This window comes from Microcaecilia unicolor, chromosome 4 (assembly GCF_901765095.1).
Source record: "Microcaecilia unicolor chromosome 4, aMicUni1.1, whole genome shotgun sequence".
Classification (NCBI taxonomy): Eukaryota; Metazoa; Chordata; class Amphibia; order Gymnophiona; family Siphonopidae; genus Microcaecilia; species Microcaecilia unicolor.
In genome coordinates this window covers 6,181,084-6,204,304 of record NC_044034.1, presented here as the reverse complement: position 1 = coordinate 6,204,304, position 23,221 = coordinate 6,181,084, and the positions used below count along the sequence as shown (strand labels likewise).

Below are 23,221 nucleotides of genomic sequence, written 5' to 3'. Positions count from 1 at the left end.
GCAGCTGTAAACAAAGTAAAAGAATAGATCCTGACAGCCAACAGCCATCAGCACATAGTTTAGCCTGCATTTCAATAGGAGTTTTCTGTGATGATCACGATCGTGTTCAACTACCAAAATCTTGGGGGTGGGGGAGCTGCCAACTAGGGATCTGAAAGTTAATGGGGGGTGGGCGGATAAAGCTGAAAGTTTGCCTAGGCCACCCACTACCATTGTACCAGCTCTCGAACCGTCAGTAAAAGCATAACTCTCCGACACGCCCTGGAAAGCGCCCCTCCTCATTCAAGACCCTGTCTATTCTGTATCAGATTTTGCAATCACTCCTCTGATCTATGGAAGCTTTATAAGTAAGGAGCCGAGGTCCCCATAGCACTAGTAATGACCCGCTTATAGCAGACCAGGCATGACACCTCCCTGATGCAACTGCCTGGAAAGGAATAAGGAAAGAGATTCTGCATGAAGGTCTCCTGACGGACGAAAGGGAAGGCGGAGGAAGTCAGATAGTATATGACAGATCCCACATTACATCTGGACGGGGCAGTGATAGAAGACAGCCTGTGTACAATGGTTTCCTGAGAACTGCTGGATGGGACAGAGAAAAGACTTACGAGAATGTGTTTTTTCCCTCCATCATTCAGTCAGTGTGAACAACCAAAACAGCTTTGAGATAAAACCACAGAGCAGGTCTGTGAAGCCATCGCACAGAAATGCACTTCCTGTTTTCAAGCTCCTTATGCAGCACCCACAGCACAGGGGTTTAGGCCATGTAGGCGCTATGGGCACATCATTTCCTGGGGTCACCGTGGAACAGGAACTTCTTGAATCATCAGTAACAAAAACCTCAGAAATAAGAGCCCCTGGGTGAAAAGGGGGCCAAGGGAACCTCAGCCACACCCCGGAAGCACTCTTCAAATAAGGCTGATATCAAAGCAGCAGTCCTTTACAGAGCCACAGTACAGGGCTAAGCTGAAAAAACTGCCTGTGCTCTTACAGGTACAAAAGCCATTAGCTTTCCTGTTTTCAGGCTGGCCTCCCAATTTCTAACCCTAAAGTCTATACACCTCTCTACTAAATATTGATATTAGCATCCAAAATCTGACTCCCATTTCTGCTTTTATACCCCAGTTAAAGTGACAGACTGCAGCTAGGGGCACAGCACTATATCTTGAGATGCCCACACTGCACATTCATTTTTCTTCACTCAACATGTAATTAAACTCTGGAATTTATTGCCAGAGAATGTGGTAAAGGCGGTTACCTTAGCGGGGTTTAAAAAAAAAGGTTTGGCCGGCTTCCTAAAGGAAAAGTTCATAGACCATTATTATTTTTTTTTTTTTTATATATCAATTTTTATTGATAACACTTGAACACAATACATCAAATAATTCAATCAATACATAGGAGATGTCATCAAGCTTATAATTTTTCTCCCTCTTCCCCCAACTCCCCCCCCCCCTCTCTATCCCCACCCTCAACTCTTTCCCACTGCCGGTTCTGTTAACAGTTCAATATCTTGCTTCTCGCTACGGGTGTCAGAGTGTCCCAAAACGGGAGCCAGACTTTACAGAACTGGTAGTTCATAGACCATTATTAAAATTGACTTGTGGAAAATCCACTGCTTATTTCTGGGATAAGCAGTATAAAATGTATTGAACTTTTCTGGGATCTTGCCAGGTATTTGTGACCTGGATTGGCCACTGTTGGAAACAGGATGCTGGGCTTGATGGACCTTTGGTCTGTCCCAATGTGGCAATACTTATGTACTTATAACGTGTGGGCTAAAATCCTAGTTAAATTGTATATGTGCACTCTGCTGTTCTGACAATGAGATCCCTCTGTTGCCTCAGGTCCTAATCTAGTGTGAGGAACCCCTGAGGGTCAGGGAAGAAGGGATCCGGGAGAGGAGCAAGATGTGTAGGTTTCATACCCGGGATTCCAACTACAAGTCCCAGGATCCTAGGGGCTGGGAAGCCACGCCCCCACAGAGGAATAAGTTTCCCAACAGCCAGAGAAGGGAGGAGGACTACAGTTCCTAAGAAGCCCTGCAAAGCCCTGGGGGCAAGCAAAGGGAGCAGCAAGGGAACTACAAGTCCCAGGATCCCAAGGGAGAGGAGGGGGGGGGGGTTGGCTGAGGAGGAATAATCAGGAGGGAGAGAACCAGCTGGGGACCATAAAGGGAGAGGAGCCCATGGAATGGGAGGGGGAGAAAGAGGTCGGAGAGGAGATCCAAGCCCAAGATGACTGGGGAAGTGAACCCATGGAGATTGCTGCTCTAGCTCAGGTACAAGGGAAGAAGTTGAAAGGCTTCATAACAAACCTTCTTCAAGGCTGGGGAAAGCTTGGAGGAAAAGTTAAGCAGCTGTTCCACTCAAGGGGGAGAGAGGTGTTGTGCTGTAAAGCAGTGAATGATTTCAGGTGTGGCCAGAAGTCAGACCCGGCTGGGGAAACAGGTAGTGACTTGAATTGTGTCCAGGAACCTGGCCATGCTGGGGAAGCAGTGAGTGATTTGAACTATATCCAGAAGTCATGCCATGCTGGGGAAGCAGTGAGTGATTTGAACTGTGTCCAGAAGTCATGCCATGCTGGGGAAGCAGTGAGTGATTTGAACTGTGTCCAGAAGTCATGCCATGCTGGGGAAGCAGTGAGTGATTTGAACTGTGTCCAGAAGTCATGCCATGCTGGGGAAGCAGTGAGTGATTTGAACTGTGTCCAGAAGTGGTGCCATACTGGGGAAACAATGAGTGACGAACTGTGTTCAGAACACTGCCATGCTGGTGAAACAGTGAGTGATTTAAAACTGTGTCCAGGAATCAGGCCATGCTGGGGAAGCAGTGAATGATTTAAACTGTATCCAGAAACTGTGGCCGGCAGGGGGAAGGAAGAAGGGGTGACATGTGCTGTAACCAAGGACTGTATCTGGAAGAGGAAATGTCTTGGCCTTGCTGATGGAATAAAGGGGTTTTAAGCATATTTTTAGAGTCTGCTTCTGGGAGTGCTGTGTCCAGGGAAGGGCCCTTCTAGGGTCAACCGAGTTCATATCTGCAGGAAGGCCTGAAGGTGGTGGCCTGCTGACACTAGATAACCAGTGGTGCGTAAACCTGTGTAGTAGTAAACACCCACATCATCCCCTATTTCTACAGAGAGGGAAAATCTTGTCTCTGCTCCTGCTCTAACCCCTCCTGCAGCGTGAGGAAATGGAGGCTGGGCCTGCCTAACTGTCAGTGGCTGCGAGAGGGAAAATCTGGAATCCCCCCTGCTCTCACTCTAACCCTGCCCCTTCCTGCAGTGTGAGTGTGAGGAAGTGGAGACCGGGCCTGTGCCTGACACTGGGTAGGAGGCGTCTCTTCCTGCATTCAGGAGGAAAGTACAAGAGACCTTGTTCAGGGCAGGATTAACTCTTTTATTGGACCCTAGACAAACAAGTACCTTGTACCCTTATTGAAATATAAATACATTTTAAAATTCCTACAACGGGGTGCTTTGCTCTGTCTGCAGAGGAAGCAGCAAGTACAAAGGTCCTACCGTAACGACTGGAGAAAACTGCACAGGGGGGTGGGGTGGGGGACGCTGGTGGTTCTGGTCCTTCTCCCTCCTCGACTTACTAGAGCAAAATTCTACCTTGGGAGCCACTTTATTTGCATACCTAAGAAGGCCCCTCTTAAGCATTTGAGCTCTAGGCACCTGCCTAGTTTGCCTATGCCTTAATCTATTCCTGACCCTGTCATCTCGTCATTCCGTGATGGGAGTCCATATGAAGAAGGGAGACTGCAAGAGCCCAAAGGGGCCCTGGGAAGAAGCTTTCCTCATGGTCAGCTAGTTCAGATCCAGATGGGAGGGCAGCTGCCCCTGAACCAGCGAAGAAAAGGCTTGGCTTCTAGGAGGAGGGACAAAACAGCGGCTGAGACACCAAGGACTCGGGTAAAGGGTTGCAGAGTTCGTATTCCCTCAGGAGGGTGAGTGGGATGCAGAGGTTGCCATCCCTGCTCTGTGATTATCTGCCGTCACTTACTATGTTATGTTACCCCAAAAAGCCCACTGCTCTCGCTGGTGCATTCTGACCACCCTGGTAGAGGATTTTCTCTCTTGGGGAGGAATGTGATTCCCCTATGTTCTCTCTCTCTCTCTCTCTGGGAAATATATGCTGAGATTTTTGGTTTTATTTAAAGAGCCCAATGCACTTGACACTGACAGCATTTGAATCGTACAGAGTCCACTAAAAGGAGTCTGCAGAACCCAGCTTACAATCCCAGAGCATAAAACCAACAGAGAAAAAGAATAAAGTTTACCTTAAGGGGATCTAGTTACATCTCAGGGCTTCAAGTTTTAGCCTTTTGGTTTTACTCAGGTCTTGCCCTAAACCACCGCTAATGTAATACCCCAGCTCTGTGGATTACAATTTTCAGAAGGGTTGAGTCTAACCACTCCAGCTTAGGCCTTGAGGCATTTGCCCTCCCCTGTGCATCCCAGACCCCTAACCTTTACTCTGTACAAGTCATTTTCACTGCATGCTCCCTATTTTACCCGTTTTTTCTCTAAATGTCTCTGGGGCAACCCTCACTCCCTTGGAAAGGGGGAGGGAGCACAACCCTCTCTTCCTTAGCAAGACAGGGGGGGAGCAATCCTTGGCAAGGGGGGGGGGCTACATGTGTTTCCTGGAGCATGTCGAGCAGCACAATTGTATGTCACCAGGCATGTGCCATGGAGTATTTGGAAATTCACAGGCATGGAATATTTGGGGGAAATTATCTCCTCTAATTAGTAATATTCTGGGTTTCTGCTCCACGGGTGCATGAGAACCATTTCAAGTTTTATCCAGATCCTGAAACAGGGGCAGTGCCCTTCACCCTTTCCTCCTCTTCTCCAGGTCCAGCATCTTCATCATATTCCCTCCCTCACATCCACAATTACCCCACTCTTCCCTCTCCCTCCCTACCCACCCCATCCAGCATCATTTCCATTCTCCCCCTCCCCCCGGTCCAGCATCATCCCCTCTCTTCCCGCTTCCCAACTCTCCAGCATCATTCCTTCTGGTCCAGCATTACCCCTTCCCCTTCACTCCCACCTAACCACTCACCTCTTCCAGCTTCATCACCTCTCTCCCCCCAGTCCAACATTTCCATTCAAAACCTACCTTCCTCCATTCTGTTGCTGCCTCTGTGCCTGTGGCAGCTATGAACTAAATGCTTGCAAAGGTCCTGCTGGTCTCACCCCTGTGGTGTATGCAGAATGCAGCAGAGGAGGCAAGAGCAGCAGGGTTTAAAGGCTGCCCAGCTCTCATCGTGGTTGTCTATTAGATTGTAAGCTCTTTCAGCAGGGACTGTCTTTCTTCTATGTTTGTGCAGCGCTGCGTATGCCTTGTAGCGCTATAGAAATGCTAAATAGTAGTAGTAGTAGTAACCAGAGCTAATAGTGTGATGTCATAATGCCTCAGTCCACCAATAAGAGCCAACCTCATCAGTGATGTCACAATGGCTTGATTGTCCTATACTTGGCTCACTTTTACTACATAGCTCTTTGAGCAGGGACTGTCTTTCTTTTATGTTTGTGCAGCGCTGCGTACGCCTTGTAGCGCTATAGAAATGCTAAATAGTAGTAGTAGTAGTCTCTTGTAACCAGAGCTAATAGTGTGATGTCATAATGCCTCAGTCCACCAATAAGAGCCAACCTCATCAGTGATGTCACAATGGCTTGATTGTCCTATACTTGGCTCACTTTTATTACATAGCTCTTTGAGCAGGGACTGTCTTTCTTCTATGTTTGTGCAGCGCTGCGTACGCCTTGTAGCGCTATAGAAATGCTAAATAGTAGTAGTAGTAGTCTCTTGTAACCAGAGCTAATAGTGTGATGTCATAATGCCTCAGTCCACCAATAAGAGCCAACCTCATCAGTGATGTCACAATGGCTTGATTGTCCTATACTTGGCTCACTTTTATTACATAGCTCTTTGAGCAGGGACTGTCTTTCTTCTATGTTTGTGCAGCGCTGCGTATGCCTTGTAGCGCTATAGAAATGCTAAATAGTAGTAGTAGTAGTAGTCTCTTGTAACCAGAGCTAATATTGTGATGTCATAATGCCTCAGGCCACCAATAAGAGCCAACCTCATCAGTGATGTCACAATGGCTTGATTGTCCTATACTTGGCTCACTTTTATTACATAGCTCTTTGAGCAGGGACTGTCTTTCTTCTATGTTTGTGCAGCGCTGCGTATGCCTTGTAGCGCTATAGAAATGCTAAATAGTAGTAGTAGTAGTCTCTTGTAACCAGAGCGAATAGTGTGATGTCATAATGCCTCAGGCCACCAATAAGAGCCAACCTCATCAGTGATGTCACAATGGCTTGATTGTCCTATACTTGGCTCACTTTTATTACATAGCTCTTTGAGCAGGGACTGTCTTTCTTCTATGTTTGTGCAGCGCTGCGTACGCCTTGTAGCGCTATAGAAATGCTAAATAGTAGTAGTAGTAGTCTCTTGTAACCAGAGCTAATAGTGTGATGTCATAATGCCTCAGGCCACCAATAAGAGCCAACCTCATCAGTGATGTCACAATGGCTTGATTGTCCTATACTTGGCTCACTTTTATTACATAGCTCTTTGAGCAGGGACTGTCTTTCTTCTATGTTTGTGCAGCGCTGCGTACGCCTTGTAGCGCTATAGAAATGCTAAATAGTAGTAGTAGTAGTAGTAGCTTCATATACTGGTGCTATGGGCCTGGAGACAGCAGTGGGGGGGGGGGGGGGGGGCTGTATGATTGGCTCCCGAGACCAGTAACAGGTAAGAAAAGTCGTATCAGCTGGCCCTGCACTGAAAAAACCCTACTAAAAACTAATACTCCTAAGAATTCTAGTGTTACTTAGGGTTGCTTTGGGTGTTCTGCCGATGCTGGGGAAGTCAGTCTAGAAGGCATTCAAATAAATAAATAAAAATAATGGAGAAATTATTTACAAATTATAGGAAAGGGATTGCTCTTCAGATATTCTTGTGCCTTTTGGGTAATAACGCCTTAAAACAATTTGCTTCATTTCTTTGAAGGTGTGAATAAATATGTAGATAAAGGTGAGGCAGTTGATGTAGTGTACCTAGATTTTCAGACGGCTTTTGACAAAGTGCCTCATGAGAGACTCCTGAGAAAATTAAAGAGTCATGGGATAGGAGGCAATGCCCTTCTGTGGATTAGGAATTGGTTATTGAACAGAAAACAGAGGGTAGGGTTAAATGGACGTTTTTCTCAATGGTGAATACTGAAGTGCCGCAGGGATCTGTACTGGGACATATTTACAAATGATCTGGAAATCGGAGCAATGAGTGAGGTGATTAAATTTGCAGATGACACAAAACTATTCAAGCTGTCAAAACACATGCGAATTGTGAAAAACTGCAGGAAGACCTTAGGAAACTGGAAGCCTGGGTATCTAAGTGGCAAATGAAATTAAAAGTGATGCACTGTGGGAAGAATAATCGGAATCACAGTAACATAGTAAGTGACAGCAGATAAAGATCTGAATGGTCCATCCAGTCTGCCCAACAGTCACATTCATTATCAGTTCAAATCAACCATGAACACGGTCTTTCTTTGGTGTTTCTGGGACATAGACCATAGAAATCCACTCGGCTCTGTCCCTATGTTCCAAACACTGGAGTTGCCATCAAAGCTCACTCCAGCCTATCCAAAACTGTCTTGTAATTTCCGGTACAAAGACTATAAAAGTCTACCCGGCATTGTCCTCAAGTTCAAAACCACTGGAGTTTCCGCTGATGCTCTCTCCAGCCCACCTTAAATCGTATCGCGGTATTTGTTTAGCACATTTGCTTTTTACTCATTTTCCACATAGCAGTTCATGGCATCTTTCAGTCTCACAATTCCATTTTTAGTCTTCCTCCTTTCACTAATATACCTGAAAATTAATTCTTGTCGCCTGTCCTTACATTTCTAGCTATTTGTTCTTCTGTCTGCGCTTTCGCTAGACCTCTCTCTCTCTTGGTTTCTTTCCGTTTCATCCAGTATTCCTCTGTGTTGTTCTTCTTGAGTTTTTCTATATTTCATGAACGCCAACTCTTTAGCCTTTAGTTTCTCAGCTGCTTGCTTGGAGAACCATATTGGTTTCCTTTTCCTCTTGCTTTTATTTACTCTCCTTACATAATGGTTGGTAGCCATATTTATAGCTTTCGGCCTGGACTACTGACTTTCCACTTCTCGTATGTCCTCCCGGCCCGTCAGCTCTTTCTTTAGGTATTCCCTCATTTTGCTGAAGTCAGCATGTTTGAAATCCAGGACTTTGAGTGGTTGCCCTCAACTTTAGCTTTTATATCAAATCAAACCAAACTATTTGATGACCACTGCTGCCCAGGTGGGCACCCACTCAGACATTAGATACACTCTCCCCATTTGTGAGCACCAGATCCAGTGTTGCCCCTCACCTTGTGGGTTCCTTCACCATTTGTCTGAGCAGAGCACTTTGTAAGGTATCCACGATCTCTCTACTCCTTTCTGATTCCGAAGATGGAACTTTCCAATCCACATCCAGCAGGTTGAAATCTCCCAGCAACAGCACCTCACTTTTCTTTCCCAACGTCTGGATATCTGTAACCATATCTTTATCTAGTTCCTCTGATTGTGTCAGAGGTCTACAGACAACACCCATGTGGACAGAGGTTCCATCATCTCTTTTCAAGGTGATCCATATCGCTTCTTCCTTTCCCCAGACACCTGGCATTTCAGTTGCTGCCATATCGTTTCTCACATACAGAGCTACTCCTCCACCTTTACGACCATCTCTAAGTACCTAAGTAATGCCACGCTAGGAAAAGACCAAGGGTCCTTCCTAAACAGATTACAGCCCGGTATGTTTGCATCCCATTCATGGGAATCATTGAACCATGTCACTGTGATAGCGACAATGTCTAAGTCTGCCTCTAACATCAGGGCTTGCAGATCATGAACTTTGTTGCTTAGACTGCGAGCATTTGTGGTCATCGCTTTCCAGCTACATTTCAGTGGCAGTCTCATCTTCTGTTTAGTTTTTTCTTTAATCCCACTTCCTGCTAGGTTTGTATGACGTGATTTCCTAAGATAGTTGTTTTGATTGTTTTCTTTACTACTGTCACACTTTGTCTTTAGCTGGGGGTGACCACTGGAATTGACCTGCCTCCATATGCCACCCCCCGCCTTCTAGTTTAAATGCCTAGATACATATTGTCTGAATTTCTCTCCAAGTATTTTTTTTCCTGCCACAGTGAGATGCAATTCATCGTTATAATATAGTCTTTTGTTTTTCCATGTATTGTCCCATCCTCCTATGTACCTAAAAACCTTCTTGATGACACCAGGCTTTGAGCCACCTACTGAAATTCTCTGTATTTTGTAAACTTTTCTCTTCTTTTCCAAAAGTAGTTAGTACTTCAGAAAAAGCTACCATCTGTACCAAAGATTTTAACCCCCCCTCCCCCAGCTCTTGAATACTCTCTGTGCTGCAAGTGGGGTATTATTGGCCAGGTCATTTGTTCCAGGTGGATAACAACATCAGTGTTAGACTCCTTAGTTTCCTCTCTGATTACAGTCAGCATTTGTCTGGTACTCCTGGTAGCTGAGGAGCCTGGAAGGCATTTGATTTTGCTGGGCCCCGTAAAGACAGAAGCAAAGAATTCATTCAGTTTCTCCGCTATGGCCTTGTCCTCCCCGAGTGCCCCTTTTACTCCTTCGTGATCTAACTGTCCCATGGATTCCCTTGTAGGCTTTCTGCTTCTGATGTACCTGAAAAAGTTGTTACTATGAGTTTTAGCATAAGTACATAAGTAATGCCACACTGGGAAAAGACCAAGGGTCCATCGAGCCCAGCATCCTGTCCACGACAGCGGCCAATCCAGGCCAAGGGCACCTGGCGAGCTTCCCAAACGTACAAACATTCTATACATGTTATTCCCAGAATTGTGGATTTCTCCCAAGTCCATTTAGTAGCGGTTTATGGACCTCCTTTAGGAAACCGTCTTTTTTAAACTCTGCCAAGCTAACAGCCTTCACCACATTCTCCGGCAACGAATTCCAGAGTTTAATTACGCGTTGGGTGAAGAAAACTTTTCTCCAATTTGTTTTAAATTTACTACACTGTAGTTTCATCGCATGCCCCCTAGTCCTAGTATTTTTGGAAAGCGTGAACAGACGCTTCACATCCACTCCACTCATTACTTTATATACCTCTATTATGTCTCCCCTCAGCTGTCTCTTCTCCAAGCTGAAAAGCCTTAGCCTCCTTAGTCTTTCTTCATAGGGAAGTCGTCCCATCCCCGCTATCATTTTAGTCGCCCTTCGCTGCACCTTTTCCAGTTCCACTATATCTTTCTTGAGATGCGGCAACCAGAATTGAACACAATACTCAAGGTGCGGTCTCACCATGGAGCGATATAACGGCATTATAACATCTTCACACCTGTTTTCCATACCTTTCCTAATAATATCCAACATTCTATTCGCTTTCAGAGCCGCAGCAGCACACTGAGCAGAAGGTTTCAGTGTATTATTGACGACGACACCCAGATCCCTTTCTTGGTCCGTAACTCCTAACGTAGAACCTTGCATGACATAGCTATAATTCGGGTTCTTTTTTCCCACAAGCATCTGCAGCAAGTTTCTCTTCATATTCTCTTTTAGCCTTCTTTATTAATACTTTGCATCTGACTTGCCAGTGCTTATGTTGCTTCTTATTTTCTTCATTTGGGTCCTTTTTCCATTGTTTGAAGGACAATCTTTAGGCTGTAATGGCCTCTTTTACTTCACCTTTTAACCATGCTGACTGTCGTTTTCTCTTCTTTCCACCTTTGCAAATATGTGGAATGTATCTGGACTGGGCTTCCAAGATGGTATTTTTGAATAATGTCCACGCCTGATTTAGGTCCTAACCTTAGCAATCTGCTTCTTGCTGGCCTCCCACTTAGTCACCTCTCCCCTCTCCAGTCGGTTCAAAACTCTGCTGCCCGTCTCATCTTCCGCCAGGGTCGCTTTACTCATACTACCCCTCTCCTCAAGACCCTTCACTGGCTCCCTATCCGTTTTCGCATCCTGTTCAAACTTCTTCTACTAACCTATAAATGTACTCACTCTACTGCTCCCCAGTATCTCTCCACACTCGTCCTTCCCTACACCCCTTCCCGTGCACTCCGCTCCATGGATAAATCCTTCTTATCTGTTCCCTTCTCCACTACTGCCAACTCCAGACTTCGCACCTTCTGTCTCGCTGCACCCTACGCCTGGAATAAACTTCTTGAGCCCCTACGTCTTGCCCCATCCTTGGCCACCTTTAAATCTAGACTGAAAGCCCACCTCTTTAACATTGCTTTTGACTCGTAACCACTTGTAACCACTCGCCTCCACCTACCCTCCTCTCTTCCTTCCCGTTCACATTAATTGATTTGCTTACTTTATTTATTTTTTGTCTATTAGATTGTAAGCTCTTTGAGCAGGGACTGTCTTTCTTCTATGTTTGTGCAGCGCTGCGTACGCCTTGTAGCGCTATAGAAATGCTAAATAGTAGTAGTAGTAGTAGTAGTAGTAGTAGCAGATGATCCAATTAGCTTCTTTTTAACCTTTTTCCTCATTTTATTATAGTGGCCCTTTTGAAAATTAAATGCAGTTACAGTAGATTTCCTTTGTGGGTTCATCCGATAGCAGTTCAAACTTGATCATGTTATGATCACCGTTTTCCAAGGGACCCTCCACCACCACCTCTCGCACTATGCCCTGCACGCCACCAAGGACCAGATCCTAAATGGCTCCCCCTCTTGTCCATTCCTAGACCAGTTGCTCCACGAAGCAGTCGTGGAGGAGTGGCCTAGTGGTTAGAGCACCGGTCTTGCAATCCAGAGGTGATCGGTTCAAATCCCACTGCTACTCCTTGTGATCTTGGGCAAGTCACTTAACCCTCCATTGCCTCAGGTACAAACTTAGATTGTGAGCCCTCCTGGGACAGAGAAATATCCAGTGTACCTGAATGTAACTCACCTTGAGCTGCTACTGAAAAAGGTGTGAGCAAAATCTAAATAAATAAATCTAGAAATTTTATCTCCCAGCCACTCCCTGATGTAACATTTATTCAGTCAATACCAGGGTAATTGAAATCACCCATTATTACAGTATTGCCCAATTTGCCAGCTTTCCCAATCTCTGTAAACATTCTGACCGGCAGACGGTAGTACAGCCCTACAAAAATACTCCTTCCCTTCACATGTGGAATTTCTATCCATAATGACTCCACACTGCTATCTTGTCACGTGGAATGTTTATTTTATTTGACTCAATTCCATCTCTAAAATATAGCGCAATCCCCCCTCCAACTTGATCTTCTGTATCATTGTGATACAATTTGTACCCTGTTAACACAGTGTCCCATTGATTGTCCTCTTTCCACCAAGTCTCTGAGATGCCTTTTATATCTACATCATCATTTACTGCTTTATATTCTAACTCTCCAATTTTTAGGCTTCTAGCACTTGTATACAGGCACTTCCAATTGTGTTTTTTTCCTTTGATCTACAAGCTGCTTAGAAGTCGAAGGGGATAATGTGTATCCTTTATCCTGCTCTCTCAATAAGCACACCTGGCTTACTTTCAACAATGTTGAATCCTCTCTACTGGGATTCCCTAAATGTCCTGTTTCAATAGTATCCTTCAAGGATACGTCACACTGAACCACGCGCTCCTGGGTGACTGTAGGCTTGGAAAAGAGATGGATGAAGGGAGATATGATTGAGGTCTAGAAAAGCTTGAGTGATGTAGAACGGGTAAAAATGAATTGATTTTTCACTCTTTTAAAAAAAGTACAAAGACCAGGGGACACTTGATGAAATTACATGGAAATACGTTTAAAACAAATAGGAGGAGATATTTTTTCAAAAAATAGTTAAGCTCTGGAACTCATTGCGGGAGGATGTCGTAACGGCGGTTAGCGTATCTGAGTTTTAAAAAAGGTTTGGACAAGTCCCTGGAGGAAAAGTCCATAGTCTGTTATTGAGATGGACGTGGGGAAGCCACTGCTTGCCCTGGGATTGATAACCTGAAATGTTGCTACTAACTGGGTTTCTGCCAGGTACTTGTGACCTGAATTGTCCACTGTTGGAAGCAGGATACTGGGTAACGCAGACCATTGGTCTGACCCAGTATTCTCATGTACTAAATAATCAAGTCTAATATAAAATTCTTACAGCAAGCATTATGAAGTATAACTGGAAAGGTTAAAAAGCAGCAGCTCCAGAACAGATCCCTGGGGAACCCCACTATTTTCCTTTGCAGTTAATGTTTTGATCTCATGGAGTTCACTGCTTGGCAGGTGAGTCCCAGGTGGTTTGGGGAAATAGTACTTGGGCCACAGTGTAGGCAAAAGACAACAGATTAGAGAGAGGTGGGGGGTGGGGAGAAGATGAGCAGAAGAGGACAATACTGGACTGGTGTCAGCCTCACTACAGAAATTACCCTCACGTTAGTGACAAGTACAAAACTTAAATGCGGAATAAGTGACAAGAAACTAGAAAAGATGACTACAGGCAAAAACAGAACTGGAAACTCCAAAGAGCCAGGGAAACAGAAACTGAAAGGCATCTCTTCTTGCACTGTGCAAAAAAGGGAAGCAAAGCATAGTCTTACAGAGAGAAAAAAAAAATAAAGTCTTCTTCTGAAATGTCCAGGGTCCCTTTGGGCGCCTGGCCTTGAAGGCTCATATCGCTGTCTTGCACATGATGGAGAAGGTTTGCCTATCTCCTTCGGCCTGGACTTCCTGCTACTCCCTCCCCCCCTCCTCCTCTCTATCATACTGGAGACGCTCTCACTCTCTCTCCAGTGCATGGAAAACAGAGGGGATCTATTCCTCGCTCTCCTCCCCCACCTCCTGAATTTGTTCCTACTGACTCCACTCCCTTTTCTGACTTGGCAAGGGATCAACTGCTTATTCTCAACTCTCTAGCTATCAGTTATGAAACATACATACAGTATAGCCAGGGTATCAAACCTTTAAATATTTTAATCCGGGTTCAGGTGCACCTTTACCAGAAGGAGTTCCAGTTCAGGGCAATGAATATTTGGTAACTGATAAGCAGAATTATTTTGCTCCAATTTGGGTTTTGGTTCAGTTCTGCTTCAAGAGAAAATAATGGTTCATTCCTCTTTGGGTTGACAGCTGCCTCACTCTCTGTTCACTAGTCACTCCTCCTAAGCTTAAATCCTACATTACTTTACTCACTGGCCTTCCTGACTCTCTGGCTGCTTCACAATTCTGTATCCTCACAATGATCGCTAAGCTCCCTTTTGGTTTTCTTCACTGCTTGCGCCGTCTGACTGGTAATTACATAAACCACAAGGTCAAAGATGTCCTAGTTTAAGAAGCCTGCAAGAATTTTTGTATTTATCAGTCACTGGTTCTTTATCAAGAGCCTGCAAACGTCTCTGAGCTCAGGATTCAGTTAGGAGATGTTCTGTCTGGCTGGTTTGCAGCTCTCGCTTTGGACCTAGATCCGCTGTCCCGTTATACTAAGGTGTGCTGCTCACAGACTGTGGGAGGACAATGAAGCGTCCTATCCTGTCCGGTAGAGATGCTTGACTGACGTTTGAATAGCAGGATGGGATGAGAATGTGTGGGCTGAAAGCCAGGTCAAAATGACGGAAGACCTCGGGTAAGGGTGACACCACCCTAGCACTGACCTGCCCTTCTACCATAGTAACACAAGGCAGCCGAGAGACTAGGCTGGGCCCAGAGGCAAGGCCGCCCCCCCCGTCGTTCCCCCCGCCGCTGCGGTCTCACCTGCCTGCCTCCACGGCTCCGGGCCCCCTTCATTCAAAGCGGCAGTCGCAGATCGCGTCTCTTCTGGCCTTCCCTCCCTGTGTCCCACCCTCGTCTGATGCAACTTCCGGTTTCTGCGAGGGCGGGAAACAGGGAGGGAAGGTCAGAAGAGAAGCGCTCTGCGACTGCCGCTTTGAATGAAGGAGTGGCATAGTGGTTAGGGTGGTGGACTTTGGTCCTGGGGAACTGAGGAACTGAGTTCGATTCCCACTTCAGGCACAGGCAGCTCCTTGTGACTCTGGGCAAGTCACTTAACCCTCCATTGCCCCATGTAAGCCGCATTGAGCCTGCCATGAATGGGAAAGCGCAGGGTACAAATGTAACAAAAATAAAATAGATACTATTGGAGATTCTAGATGGAATGTTGCTACTATTGGAGATTCTAGATGGAATGTTGCTACTATTGGAGATTCTAGATGGAATGTTGCTACTACTGGAGATTCTACATGGAATCTTGCTACTATTGGAGATTCTACATGGAATGCTGCTACTATTGGAGATTCTACATGGAATGTTGCTATTCCACTAGCAACATTCCATGTAGAAGGCTGCGCAGGCTTCTGTTTCTGTGAGTCTGACGTCCTGCACATATGTGCAGGACGTCAGACTCACAGAAGTAGAAGCCTGCGCGGCCACATTGGTGATCTCCAAGGGCCGACTTCTACATGGAATGTTGCTACTATTGGAGATTCTACATGGAATGTTGCTATTCCACTGACTGCGCAGGCTTCTGTTTCTGTGAGTCTGATGTCCTGCACGTATGTGCAGGACGTCAGACTCACAGAAGCAGAAGCCTGCGCAGCCACATTGGTGATCTCCAAGGGCTGACTTCTACATGGAATGTTGCTAGCGGAATAGCAACATTCCATGTAGAATCTCAAATAGTAGCAACAGTGGAGGAGTGGCCTAGTGGTTAGGGTGGTGGACTTTGGTCCTGGGGAACTGAGGAACTGAGTTCGATTCCCACTTCAGGCACAGGCAGCTCCTTGTGACTCTGGGCAAGTCACTTAACCCTCCATTGCCCCATGTAAGCCGCATTGAGCCTGCCATGAGTGGGAAAGCGCGGGGTACAAATGTAAAAAAAAAAAAAAAAAACCTGCAAAATCCTCCAGGTCCAAGGTTAAAAAGCAGAGACCAGGAGTGGGCAGTACAGCAGGTCCCTGCAGTAGCAGGTCACTGGAAATAAGCAGGGCCGCCGAGGGGGGGTGGGCAGGGGGGACAAAATTCCCCGGGCCTCCAAGGGGGGGGGGGCCGGCACCGCAGTCCCCTCCACCTGCTCCCTCCGTCCACCACCTGGCCGGGCCCCCTGAATTCAAATCATAGCGCCTCACCTCCGACCTTGCTCCGTGTGAAAGAAGCGCAGCAGCGGCAGTCTGCAGATCACCTCCCTTCGGGCCTTCCCTCCCTGTGTCCCACCCTCGTCTGACATAATTTGCACAAGGGCGGGACACAGGGAGGGAAGGCCCGAAGGGAGGCGATCTGCAGACTGCCGCTGCTGCGCTTCTTTCACACGGAGCGAGGTCGAGGTGCGGCGCTATGATTTGAATTCAGAGGGGCCCGGCCCAGTGGAGGACGGAGGGGGGCGGCGATGACCACGACCTTGGGGGGTGGCCTGGCCCAGTCTCTCGGCGGCCCTGGAAATAAGTCAGGCCCATGGTACTACAGTACCAAAGGCATACGGGTAGATTAGATGGGCCTGGAAACCTCTATCTGCCGTCATATTCTCTAAAAAAAAAAAAAAAAAACAAGCAGGAATAAAACTTTGGATAACCCTGGGGGAAAGAGAAGAAAATCCATCATCAATAGCAAGAAATGTTGTATCCTGTCCTCATGCCAGAGACAATGGACCAGCACCAGAACCCAAGAACTGCCCCCATTTAACTTCTGCTCTTTGGAAGTCTTTCCTTTATTAATTAATGTATTTCTTCAGCAACTTATGTAGAAATGTTGCTGCCTATAAATTTCCTGGCCCTGAACTTGTTTCATCCTCACCCACTGTTGCAAATTTCCCAGCCTACAGCCGCTTCCACTGTCGCTGTAGAATTGCTCAGACAAACGTACGCCTGCGGCCAGTTCTAGCAAAAGTGGTTCACTCATCGAGGAGAGCAAAAGGAAACCACAGAACAGGGGCAGAGCTCAACTGTTCTGTAACAGACAAGCTTTCACAAGAAGCCAAAACTGAGGGATGCCTGTGCCTGTCAGCCCTGTCATGCCAAGCTTCCTTCCCTCCATGCCACTGCACACAGCAGGGTGCAGTCGGCCGTCATCAATGAAAGGGCTTCCAGAGCGGCCCATCTCAAGGGAAAACAGCTACAAGCACAGATCAGGAAATATATTTAGCAGGGTTCAGCAGAAAATTTTAAACAGCCAAAATCATTCCACTGTTTAGCAAAGTTCTTTCTCATTTATTTTAGGGGTGTAAGCAGGCATGTTCTACTGTTGGGCGCATAACTATTTCAAGTGTATGGATGGGGGGAGGGCAATGTTCCTCTGACCATAAGCTATTTCAAGCATAGCATCACCACTTCCTGTGGCTGTCAATCTACCACTGGGGAACCAAGCTCTTTCTCACCCTCTTTCGGTCCCTTCTCAGCTTCTCTCTTTACTACCATCTCGCACCTTACATCACTCATCTACCCTGCCCTCCGGTTGTCCTCTCCTATTCCTCCATTCCTTCTTCTCCCTTCTCTTCCCTGAGCTCTACGAACAGGGGACATTTCCAGCGACCACATGGACTTCAAGAGGCTGTGACTGGAATGTCTCACACAGGCCTGGGAGAGGGAAAAGGTTGAAGAGTCGGGAAGGGGAAAGAGTGCAGAGGGGTTTGGTCTTCAGTAAGAACAGATTGTGGAGGAAGAGCGAGTAGAGGGGTTAGGCCCAGAGCTGCCAAGTAACCTAGTTTCAGGAATAAGATTTTAGGCCAGTCTTGGATTTCTAATGGATGATGAATTATGGCACTTGCAGCATTGGTTCCAATGGGTAGACTTGGGACTAACAAACAAAACCACAGAACAGACAAACTCCGCAGTCAACCCAATGACACCAAGTAAGCACAGCGAAGATGACAAAACTGCATACAGCAAAACATTTGGGGTGCCAACAGTAATCTTGAATATTAATCAGACATGAGCGGGAAATGTTTTGGCCTACTAGGCTTACATCAAGTCAACTGACCAATGTGAAATATAAAAAAGAACCGCACAAAGGTGCTGTATAGCAACAAATATGACGTCTGAAACAATCCGTAGTTCAGGAATAAATGTGGCAATGAAAACCAACATTCTTGCTGGCGTTGGTGCAAGATACTTGTATCTCGATGAGAGCATTGGTTTTCATTGTGTCATTTATTCCTGAACTACGGATTGTTTCAGATGTGATATTTGTTGCTCCTCTATCTCCTCCAAAATTCCTTTACCCAATCTGAGTTCCTATCCTTTTCCTCTACCCTTCCAATGATTGAGTCCCTGTTGTGTCCTCCCCAGGAATCTCTTTCTCCTCCACCCTATCTCCCAGGTCCTGAAAGGTTTCTAAAAAACTAGAGCTTCCCCTACCCCCATACAAAGCTAACCCCCTTCCACAATCCTCACATACATCAAATCCAAGTCCCTTCTTTCTTCCCCTCTGAATTCCCAATTAACTCCTCACCCAATCTCAAGAATTCCTCTTGTCCCACTAAATGTTTCAGTCCATGTCCCCCACCATAGTATACCTCCATTAATCCCTCTGGAGCATGCATTTCCTGCCTTTTTCTACTACTACTACTACTACTTATCATTTCTAAAGCGCTACTAGACGTACGCAGCGCTGTACACTTGAACTTGAAGAGACAGTCCCTGCTCGACAGAGCTTACAATCTAATTAGGACAGACAAACAGGACAAACAAGAGATAAGGAAATATTAAAGTGAGGATGATAAATAAGGGTTCTGAACAAGTGAATAAGGGTTAGGAGTTAAAAGCAGCATCAAAAAGGTGGGCTTTTAGCTTAGATTTGAAGACGGCCAGAGATGGAGCTTGACGTACCGGCTCAGGAAGTCTATTCCAGGCATATGGTGCAGCAAGATAAAAGGAACGGAGTCTCGAGTTAGCGGTGGAGGAGAAGGGTGCAGATAAGAGAGATTTACCCAGTGAACGGAGTTCCCAGGGAGGAATGTAGGGAGAGATGAGAGTGGAGAGGTACTGAGGAGCTGCAGAGTGAATGCACTTATAGGTCAATAAGAGGAGTTTGAACTGTATGCAGAAACGGATAAGAAGCCAGTGGAGTGACTTGAGGAGAGGGCTAATATGAGCATAACGACACTTTCTCACTTGCTCCCCCTACTAGCATGTATCTCTTACTTCTCTCAGTCTGAGGACTTACCACAGCAGTTGTTCATTATCCCTCTCTGATTTTGAGATCAGAGCCAAGCCTGCCCTAGAGGCCATGCACAGAAACAGGAAGTGCAGCGTGCTAAGTCACATCAAAAACGAATTGCCATGCACCTTAGGAGATTTTATAAGGCACATCCCTCCATGGGTAAAAATCTTTTATGCACAAAAATGGGCAGCTATATAAAAACCTAACTGTATGCACATAGGTTTACTCTGACTAAGCATTCTGATTTGGCGGAAGGCAAGATGGCACCCTATAGAGCACACGTTTGCACAGTGCTCTCTCTTACCTCAAGCACAATGCCTAAAAGATAGAGAAGAAATCCTTCCCCATGGCTTCACCTATATTTGAAGTCAGTTTAAATTCACCTACTTTTCTAAAATCAAAAGAGGAGGTAGCAATACCATCTGCATTGACAACTCCTATGACTGCTGATTATGATAGAGATTGGCTCTTAAGATTGTATTTTAGACACAGAGATACAGTGTTCTCCGAAGAAAAGCAGCCTTCATATTCTCACATCTGGGTGACATCATCCAACAGAGCCTGGTGAGGACGCTGAATAGCTAGTAGGGTAGAAAATTCTAGCAGCGTCCCACCGCACATGCGCTGGTGCCTTTCTGTCCAACGTGCGAGCATGTGTCCTCCAGTCTTTGTTTTTCAACGGAGCTGAGAGGACATTTTTCGTGTTCTCTCCCTCACCGAGTGCTGCTTCTTTTTTGGATTACGAGCACCTTCCTGTGTGGATATTTTTTCTGTTTTTTCCCTCATTTTGTTTTCAGCTTCGGGTTTTTGTCCTTTCCCTCTAGTTTCTTTTACAAGTACCTGACAAGATTCCAAAACAGTACAATACATTTTATGCTGCTTATGCTTATCCTAGAAATAAGAAGTGGATTTCCCCAAGTCCATCTTAATAATGGCTTATGGACTTTTCTTTTAGGAAGATATCCAAACATTTTTTAAACCACGCTAAGCTAACTGCTTTTACCACATTCTCTGGCAACGAATTCCAGAGTTTAATTACACGTTGAGTGAAGAAATATTTTCTCCAATTCATTTTAAATTTACTATTTTGTAGTTAGAATATTAATGAAATGCTTTGATGTCCTCCATGCATACCCCCACCCTCCCACTCTGTCAGACTGTCAAAGTAATGCTTTGATGTTTCTCTTATATATACTATCTGCTACCACATTTGCTTATTTCCAATCTGACGAAGAAGGGCAACCTTCGAAAGCTAATCAAGAAATGTATTAAGTTATGTCCAATAAAAGAGGTATCATCTTATTTTCTTTTCTATGTTTTATTTTGTTTGATTTCTATTGATAACTATTTTGTAGCTTCATTGTGTGCCCCCTAGTCCTAGTATTTTTGGAAAGAGTAAACAAACGATTCACGTCTACACACCACTCATTAAATTATAGACCTGTATCATGAGAGCAAGTGCAAGGTGATGCATGTGGAGAAAAAAAGAACCAGAATTCTAGCTACGCTATGCAAGGTTCCACGTTAGGAGTTACGGACCAAGAAAGGGATCTGGGTGTCGTCGTCGATAATACACTGAAACCTTCTGCTCAGTGTGCTGCTGCGGTTAGGAAAGCGAATAGAATGTTGGGTATTATTAGGAAAGGTATGGAAAACAGGTGTGAGGATGTTATAATGCCGTTGTATCGCTCCATGGTGCGACTGCACCTTGAGTATTGTGTTCAATTCTGGTCACCGCATCTCAAGAAACATATAGTAGAATTGGAAAAGGTGCAGCGAAGGGCGACTAAAATGATAGCGGGGATGGGACGACTTCCCTATGAAGAAAGACTAAGGAGGCTAGGGCTTTACAGCTTGGAGTAGACACGGCTCAAGGGAGACTTGATAGAGGTATATAAAATAATGAGTGGAGTGGAACAGGTGGATGTGAAGCGTCTGTTCACGCTTTCCAAAAATACTAGGACTAGGGGGCATGCGATGAAACTACAATGTAGTAAATTTAAAACAAATCGGAGAAAAGTTTTCTTCACCCAACGCATAATTAAACTCTGGAATTCGTTGCCAGAGAACGTGATGAAGGCAGAGTTTAGCAGAGCCTAGCAGAGTTTAAAAAGGGGTTAGACGGTTTCCTAAAGAACAAGTCCACAAACCGCTACTAAACGGACTTGGAAAAATCCAAAATTCCAGGAATAACATGTATAGAATGTTTGTATGTTTGGGAAGCTCACCCAGGTGCCCTTGGCCTGGATTGGCCGCTGTCGTGGACAGGATGCTGGGCTCGATGGACCCTTGGTCTTTTCCCAGTGTGGCATTACTTATGTACTTATGTCCTCTACTTGGCTCACTTTTATTACATAGAGCAGTGATTTAACCTATTGTGATGTCATAGTGGCTCATTCCACCAATAAGAGCCAACCTCATTAGTGATGTCACAATGGCTTGATTGTATAGAATGTTTGTACGTTTGGGAAGCTCGCCAGGTGCCCTTGGCCTGGATTGGCCGCTGTCGTGGACAGGATCCTGGCCTCGATGGACCCTTGGTCTTTTCCCAGTCTGGCATTACTTATGTACTTATGTCCTCTACTTGGCTCACTTTTATTACATAGAGCAGTGATTTAACCTATTGTGATGTCATAGTGGCTCATTCCACCAATAAGAGCCAACCTCATTAGTGATGTCACAATGGCTTGATTGTATAGAATGTTTGTACGTTTGGGAAGCTTGCCAGGTGCCCTTGGCCTGGATTGGCCGCTGTCGTGGACAGGATCCTGGGCTCGATGGACCCTTGGTCTTTTCCCAGTGTGGCATTACTTATGTACTACCTATCCCATGACTCTCCAATTTCCTCTGGTGTCTTTCATGAGGTACTTTGTCAAACGCCTTTTGAAAATCCAGATACACAATATTGACTGGCTCACCTTTATCCATATGTTTGTTCACACCATCAAAGAACTGTAGTAGATTGGTGAGGAAAGGTTTCACTTCACTAAATCCATGTTGACTTTGTCTCATTAATCCAGGCTTTTGAATATACTCTGAATTTTGTTCTTAATAAATAGTCTCTATCATTTTACTTGGCACTGACGTCAGGCTCACCGGTCTATAATTTCCTGGATCACCTCTGGAACCTTTTTTAAAAATCGGTGTTGGCCACCCTCCGATGTTCCGATACCATGTTTGATTTTAAAGTTAAATGACATATTACTAACAATAATTCATTTTTCAATTCTGGAATGAATACCATTACATCTTCCACATTTAGAGATTTCATTCAGTTTCTCTGACTCGTCAGCTTTGAATTCCATTTCTGGCACCGGTATCTCTCCCAAATCTTTCTCGGTGAAGAATGAAGCAAAGAATTCATTTAATCTGTCTGCTAAAGCTTTGTCTTCCCTAAGCGCCCCTTTTACCCCCCCCCCGATCATCTAGCATTCCAACCAATTCTTTTGCTGGCTTCTTGCTTTAAATATACCTAAAAAAAATTTTTACTATGTATTTTTGCCTTGAACGCAAACTTTTTTTTCAAAGTCCCTCTTTGTCTTCCTTATCAGCAATTTGCAATTGACTTGCTGTTCTTTATGCTGTTTCTTATTTTCATTCAGATCCTTCTTCAAATTACTCAAGGATTTTCTTTTAGCTGTAATAGCTTCCTTCACCTCACTTTTTAACCATGCCAGCTGTCATTTGGCCTTCCTTCCTCCTTTTTTAACAAGTACATAAGTATTGCCACACTGGGACAGACCAAAGGTCCATTAAGACCAGCATCCTGTTTCCAACAGTGGCCAATCCAGGTCACAAATACCTGGCAAGATCCCAGAAAACTCAATACATTTTATACTACTTATCCCAGAAATATGCAGTGAATTTTCCCCAAGCCAATTTAATAATGGTCTATGGACTTTTCCTTTAGAAAGCCGTCCAGGCCCTTTTTAAACCCTGCTAAGCTAACCGCCTTTACCACATTCTCTGGCAACAAATTCCAGAGTTTAATTACACGTTGAGTGAAGAAACATTGTCTCCATTTTGTATTAAATTTACTACTTTGTAG

At 45.2% G+C, this 23,221-nt stretch overlaps 1 protein-coding gene across 2 annotated transcripts in view; it reads right to left on the bottom strand.

Annotated features, from left to right (window-relative positions):
• The window catches only part of PGAP2 (post-GPI attachment to proteins 2), a 101,612-nt gene that overhangs the window by 3,879 nt on the left and 74,512 nt on the right, over window positions 1-23,221 (bottom strand). The gene's annotated exons all lie outside the window — the stretch shown is intronic.